Below are 7,180 nucleotides of genomic sequence, written 5' to 3' on the forward strand. Positions count from 1 at the left end.
AAAACTTAGGCTCAACCGATACTAACCGATAATTGTTGAAGAAGAAAGGTGGGATGCCTACCAGGGCATCCCCAAGCTTAGATGCTTGAGACTTCTTGAAATATTATCTTGGGATGCCTTGGGCATCCCCAAGCTTGAGCTTTTGTTGTCGGATTCCGGGCTCCGCAAAACCCTTAAGATTCGAACACAGGGGCGTGATGAAGATCTCTCCCACTACACGTCTACCTAGCGCCCCGCTCTTCTCCTGGTTGTGGGAATGGAATGCAAGCAAGCAAACAAGTAGAGCACACAAGAGTTTACCTAGGTTCAGGCCACCTTGCGGTGTAAAACCCTACGTCCTGCTTTAGTGGATTGGCCTCGCAAGGGCTCAAGTATGAACAAGTATAGTGGTTTCCTGAGCTCAGGAGGCGAGCTCAAGAGGGGTGAGGAAGCGGATGTTCTTGCTCCTTTGCTATGCTAAGTCCCAATGGGTTGGTCCCTGCCCTATGCTAGGAACCCTAGCTACTTATATAGACGGCCAGGGTCCTCTTCCCCCGAAATGTTTAGGCGCGAAGGGAATCCCACAACGGCCATTTGACCGGGAACACAAGGACGCTCCTATCCTGACAAAAGGTGGTCTTCCCCTGCAAAGAGGGCAGGCGGTGAGGCGGTGGTGGGCTCGGCAATGACATCCTTCCTGCCGTCCTTGCGGTCTTCGGTCTTGTTGCACCAAAGGGGAAACCTTTGTCTCGCCCCTCGAGAACCTGCGCCTGCACGGTCTCCTTTGCACCGATATGGAAACTGCGCCAGCTGGCGTGCGCTGGCGCGCGCTGGCATGGTTCGTCATGGCTTGCGTCACTGCCTCCTCCTGAGGCAGCCCTTGCCTTGAGATCTCCGCCCTCCCGAAGCAGCCTAGCTGAGGCCACTCTTGGGAGAGGTCTTGGTTGCCCCTCTGCTGCAGCCTAGGTGAGGCCGCTCCCTGAGGAGGTCTTGGTCGTTCTCCTTGCTAGGGTTGGCCCCCTCGCAAGGGTCTTGAGCAGCTGGGCGATCAGCTGGGCCCTATCGGGCCGTACCAGGGACGTGACGTGGGCCGCAGATAGGCAAGTCTGGGTACCCTGGTTCCCAGTACGCTGATAGTAGCCCCCGGGCCCAAGGCGCACGCGGAGTTGGCTTCTGGGTGAAGCCTGGCCGAGGACGAAGCGTCGCGGGCCCCAAAGTCTGCGGGCCAGGCTGGTGCGTGACAGTTGGATGGGACATGATGACTCCACTCCCCACGCAGCCTTGGTAACCGTGTGGCTTGACAAAAGAGACTGTCTTCGCCGCACAGGGGTTATTGCTCCCCTTCCTTCTTGCTCAGATCCCCTTCTCCTCCGCCTCCAATCTTCTCGGATCCCTTACCTTCCACGATGGCTTCGGCAATGGCGAAGAAGGGCAAGGGCGCCGCGCAAGCGTTCGGGCCTGGTTCCTCTCCCGTGGCGGCGCTCGAGGAGTCTTCTGTCACCACGGAGGGGGGTTATGCGGAAGTCCAGTCCTTCCTGTCAAGCGAGCACAACGACCATGGCCCGACGAAGATCCTAGTCAGGTCGGCTACTGCGCCGGCCTTGACGACGACCTGCTACCCCTTCTTCCTCCACAGCATCTCCGTTGGGCTTGTGCCGCCCTTCTCCGAATTCTTTTACGCGATCTTGGACCACTACCAGGTGCACGCCCTTCATATCCAGCCTCGCTCCCTCCTCGTCTTGTTGCTGTTCGCCTTCTATTGCGAGGCGTTCATGGGGGTGAGGCCGACTATCGCCCTCTTCCGCCACCTCTTCGCCGTCCAGCTGTACGAGGAGGGCCCGTGCTCGGCGTGCATCTCCTTCGTCTTTCAGCGCAAGGGCTGCCGGTTGATGAAAGCGGGGAAGAAGATAGACACCCATCGGAAGAGATGGGTCTATCTGGATGCTCAGCGCATGCACCCATTGCTTGCGGTGCCTACTGCCCGTCCACGGAAGCGCGCCTGCTGGAGCCATGTGAAGATTACTGATCCCAAGGCTGGGCCTGTCTGGGCAAGGATTGAGGCTGATATGGCCTCGAGGCTCGAGGGGGGACAGATCGTGAAGTTCTTGAGGCAGCGCCTGGCGCCACTCCAGGCGCACTCGCGTCCCATGTGGGAGCTGATGGGGGATGGCGACAAGCTCCGACTATGCTCTAGGATGCTACCCTCTTCTGATCTGGACCTCACCTCAAGCATTCTCCTGGAGACGATGCCTACGGACCTTCCGGTGGCCCACATGCCGCTGTACCATCGTCCTGACAAGGCCGAGCAGTTGGAGGCCGTGTCGGGCTATGTCGAGGTGGCCGTGCTTGCTCCGGCCACGGTTGATGTGTCTTCTGGTGCCGAAGAGGAGAGCGAGGAGGAGGAAGACTCTAAGAAAGCCCTCGGGGACCTGGACCTGAATCTTGATGACGCATCCTCCGCAGAATCCGTTGAGGAGCTGCTGCCGAGGGCTGGAGTCGCTGGGCAGCCCAAGGCCGTCACCCCGCATCGATCTAGATGCTCTTCGTCCGAAGGGGGCGACGCAGCGACTCCCGGGCAGAGCTCTTCCCCGGCAAGGCCAGCGGCCACTGTTGTGCCCAAATCTTTGGCCTCACGTCTCGCCAACGTTTGGGGCAGTGGCGTGCCCCCGGCGAAGGAAGCCGCTGCCGATCTGCTTGCAAAGAGGAGGGCGCGCCAGGCCTCTGACGCGCGGGTGCAGGTTCTTCCATTATTCTATTGCCCGTTATGCTTCTGAGGTGCATTTCTTGATGCAGTAGCATTGGCGGCGTGTTGAAGAAGATGAAGGGACGGGCCACTTCTCGAAGTCCCGCCCCTCCTGCTGCTGCTGCCGCTGCCGCCGTGGTGCCACACGCCCCAGCCAGCCAAACTGCTGAGCGTGTGGTGGTGATGCCTCCAGTGGACTCCGCTGTAGCTCCTCGCGAGGGCCAGGTGACCCCTACTCCCGCCGTGCCAGCGAAGGGACCGGGAGCCCCCAAGCTCTCACCCAAGCAGGCGGTCGTGGTGGCGCTCCCTCGTCAGCAGGTGAGGTCTGGTCCCGAGGCCTTGGAGGCGGCCTTCGCTGCGCTGAACCAGCTCCACGTTGTCTTTCGGGACGGTGATGACCGTGCGGTGGACGCCCACTTGGGCCTACTCTCTAGGTGGCTGCAAGCGGAGGAGTCTGTGCGGGCCACCTGGAGTCAGGCTTCGGCGGCCATCACCGAGGATCGGGAGGAGGATGCCTCGGCTGCACGGGCGCGGGAGACCGCGGAAGCCCAGGCAGCGTCCTCCGAGAAGCGTCGTCAGGAGGCGGAAGATGAACTTAAGACCCTCCATGAGGAGAGCGCGAAGCACGCCCTGGAGCTTGAGTGGTTGGAGAAGGAGCTCCCGGGCGAGAAGGCCGAGACATCATGGTTGCAGGAGGAGCAGCTCGTCGACCGCGCAAGCCTGGAGAAGCTGAAGACAGAGGCCGAGGAAGCCAAGGCGTCCCAAACCAAGCGCGAGGGCGAGCTAAAGGATAGGGAGGACGCCCTCGCAGCCTCGAAGAAGACGTGACGGTGGGCCGTGAGGCCCTCGCTGCCTTCGAGCTCGAGGCCCGCAGGCTGCTGCAGATCACCTACGGGGAGGGGTTCGAAGAGCCGCTGGCCACCCCGGAGGATGGCGCCACCGGGCTCCTAGCTGCGCTCGTGAAGGCCCTGGGCGACGTGACATCTACAATCGGTCAGTTAGCTGATACCGAGGGCCGATCGCTTCTTACCTCTGCCTTGGCGCAGGTGTGCGGCCATCTCTTCCTTCGTGACCACAACTTCGACCTGGCCACGCTATCCCAGCCACTGGCCGCGAGCCTGGGGGGGCGCGGCTGCTGAGTGTGTGGTGGAGAAGGTCAAAGAGCTGGCGGAGGCGTTCCTTCCGGCTGCTGCTGATGCGTCTGAAGAGGCGGAAGCTGATGCCGGCGCGTCCGGCGATGCCTGACCTGTTCCTGCTGAGGAGAATACGAGTGCCTCGGGGAGGCGTGAGACTTGTTTGAGTTTGATGAACTTGAGCTTATTGTAATAGCTAGGCTTTGAATTCTGTGATTTCCGTGCTTGCTTCCATTCATGTTTGCTTAAGTGCTCTGCGTCGGCAGGGCCCAATCCCGCACATACATCGATCGCCATTGAGCCCTCCGGGTCACCAGGGCAGGCTCAAGGAATGAGGGGCTACGTGACTAGTGAGGCCCCTGGGTCGCAATGCCCAGGGGTCCCCCTTAACGCTCAAGCGACCAGTTTGCGTTCTGCGTCGGCAGGGCCCAGCCCCGCGCATACCTCGACCGCCGTTGAGCACTGGGCCCAAGGAGTGAGGCGCTACGTGACTAGTGAGGCCCCTGGGTCGCGATGCCCAGGGGTCCCCCTTGACATACGAACGGCTCTCGTGAGGGAGAATGAGCACCATACCTAGCTCGCGAGCCTTCGCCTAGGATGGGGGCGCGAGAAAGCCAGGTGTCTGGGCACCTGGTAGGGTGGCGTCTGCCAGGTGTGACTTGAGCACAGCCCCCGTGCCTAGCCCCCCTCGCGGTACCCTTCCAAGGAGAAGCTGTGAGCGTCATGAGCTGAAAAGCTCCCTGAGGTTGGTGCAACCGCTGGGGGGCCGCCCTCAGTTGTTTATAACTAGTGCGGAGCATAGAGCTAGCACACTTGCGCGGAGTGTGGGCATAACCACTCCTCGGTCGTATCGGCCAGCGCGGAGCTTGGTGCTTCCACTGGTTCGTGGGCACAACCGCTCATCGGTCTTGCCAGCGCGGAGCTAAGCACTTCCACTGGATCGTGGGAGGGGAGCCTCCCACCGGGAGAGACTCCCGGGTGTGTACAGCCCGTCCAGACACGTGGCTTGCACGGCGGGACAGCCCGGGTGTATATGGGCCCTCCTCAGGACGAGCTGAACGACTCTGAGGAAGTTCTCGCGAGCTTACGCATCACTCACGACACCCTACCCTATGGCGGGTTGTGCCTGAGGCGGGTTGCGCCTAAGTCTTCTTCTGCAAAATGTGAAAAGAGATGGGTTGCCTAGACCTGCGCCGAATGCATCTCCAGAGGGCATTGCATGAGAAGGCCGTGGGACCAACGACCCCAGGAGGTGACGTTAGCGGGACCGGCCCGTAAGACAGAGCTCAGCCGCTGGATTTATCGACGCTGCAGGGACGGACCCGAGCACAGACGTCGTGCCCAGTCTTCTCATGCTATAGTGTAATGGCCTGGCTTATTAGGGATGATAGACTACTCATATTAATAAGGAATTCCTTCTTTTCCGGGAGCCCATTCGCACAGAACTCCAAAGTTAAGCGTGCTCAACTTGGAGTAGTGTCAGGATGGGTGACCGACCGGGAAGTTGCTCCTGGGTGCGCATGAGTGAGGACAAAGTGCGCAGAAAAGACTAGTATTGATCTGTGGGGCCAGTCTAGATCCCGCCAGGAGTAACGACCACCGGCGGGTGTGTCCGGGGCGTTACATATAGTCCAAAAGATAAACAACCAGCGCGCGGTTCCCGCGGGAGCGAGGCACCTGCCACGGGCCCCTACTTACCCACCAACAATTAGCCCATGCGAGAACAAGGCGCCAAGGACCACGGGAGGTGACGTCACGGGAATGGCTCGCGAGACAGAGCTCAGCCCTTGGGTTTAGCGACGCTGCAGGGACGGACCCGAGCACAGACGCCGTGCCAGTCCTTAATCATGGGGCGGTCGCGGGTGGGCTCACAAGGGCTCATGACCTTAGTGGCGGTGAGGGTGCCAACCATATAGATAATGCGAAAGGAAGCAACCAGTTCAGATTCATGCGCAAAAAGAGACAGCTGTGGGGGTAAGCCCCCAGCAGCTCGAGGATGATGTAGCCCGAGGGGCGCCCTCGACGGAATACCTGAGACATCATGTGGTACTTGCCGCTGAAGAGGAGTTGGGGTAGCTGGAATGCGAGCCATGCAGGTTGCTCCTGAGGAGAGCCGAGCTCCCAAGGCCCAGGGGCTCCGGAGGCCCTCAGCAATCACGGGGGTCCTGGTCCTGCTCCGTCAGGACCGCCTGCCGCTGAGCCTCCTGAGCCCCCACGGCCTGTTGTATGAAGTGCTGGTATGTGGCGGCTGCGTTGCAGAGGCCAGAGGGGAAGGCAGTCCTCCAGCCGTCCTCCATTGGCTGGAAGAGGCCTTGGGCGGCAGCCCTGTTGAGGCTCAGTATGTCGATGCAGACGCGAAACTTGTTGCTTGGGTCTTGAGTAGGTGGGTAAGGTTCCTTGGTAGCTTGGTCGATGGGGTCCTGAGCCCCCAGCATTATGAGGCTCACGCTGGGCTCATGACGACGCACGGCGGGGCGCACCCGCGAGTGGTTCCCGGGCACCTCCCTCATGACCAGGTCCGGGGTCCTCCAGAGGGGAGCCCTCGAGCCCGTCCTGAGCGGGGCGCCGGGCGCGCCTCCCTATGCGAGGGCGTAAGGCGCCTCGTCGGCAGGCGTGGAGCTTGAGGTGGTGCCGTCGGGACCCCCTGAGGCCTAAGAGTCGGGCAGTTGCTTTTCTTCTTGGGGGCGGTCATCAGGGCGAAGACGGCTCCGTCTCCGTCGGAGCTCTCGATTGCCGCAGTCTGGTAGGCACGCTCCAGAGAACGTACTGCTTCCTTCTCGTCGCAGGCGATCGTGATGACTCCGCCGATTCCAGGCATCTTGAGGACGTTGTAGCCATGATGGGTCGCCGCCATAAACTTGGAGAGGGCCGGATACCCTAGGATGGCGTTGTACGGGAGGTTGATGTTGGCGACGTGGAAGTCGATGAGCTCTGTGTGGTAGTTGTCGCGGTCGCCGAAGGTGACGGGGAGGCGGACCTGCCCCATCGGGAGGGTGGAGTCATCTGTGACTCCGTAAAATGGCTTGGTCGGGTGGAGCTGATTGTAGGATACTTGAAGAGTCTCGAAGATCTGAACGAAGAGGACGTTGAGCCCTGCCCCACCGTCGATGAGGGTCTTGGTCACGCGGACGTTACTGATGTTCGGGGTGCATTTCATCGGGAGAGTGCTTGGCGCGGCGGTGCACCTGAGCTGATCCTTGGGGTAGAAGGTGATGATCTGCTTGGCCCACCTGAGGTTGCGCGCGGCGTCAGGCCTGGGGAGACCCGCGTTCACCTCATGAGCGAACTGCTTGAAGATGCGGTGAGAAGCCGGAGCGTGGGCTCC

Source organism: Triticum urartu, chromosome 2, assembly GCF_003073215.2.
Source record: "Triticum urartu cultivar G1812 chromosome 2, Tu2.1, whole genome shotgun sequence".
In the NCBI taxonomy this organism is placed as follows: domain Eukaryota; kingdom Viridiplantae; phylum Streptophyta; class Magnoliopsida; order Poales; family Poaceae; genus Triticum; species Triticum urartu.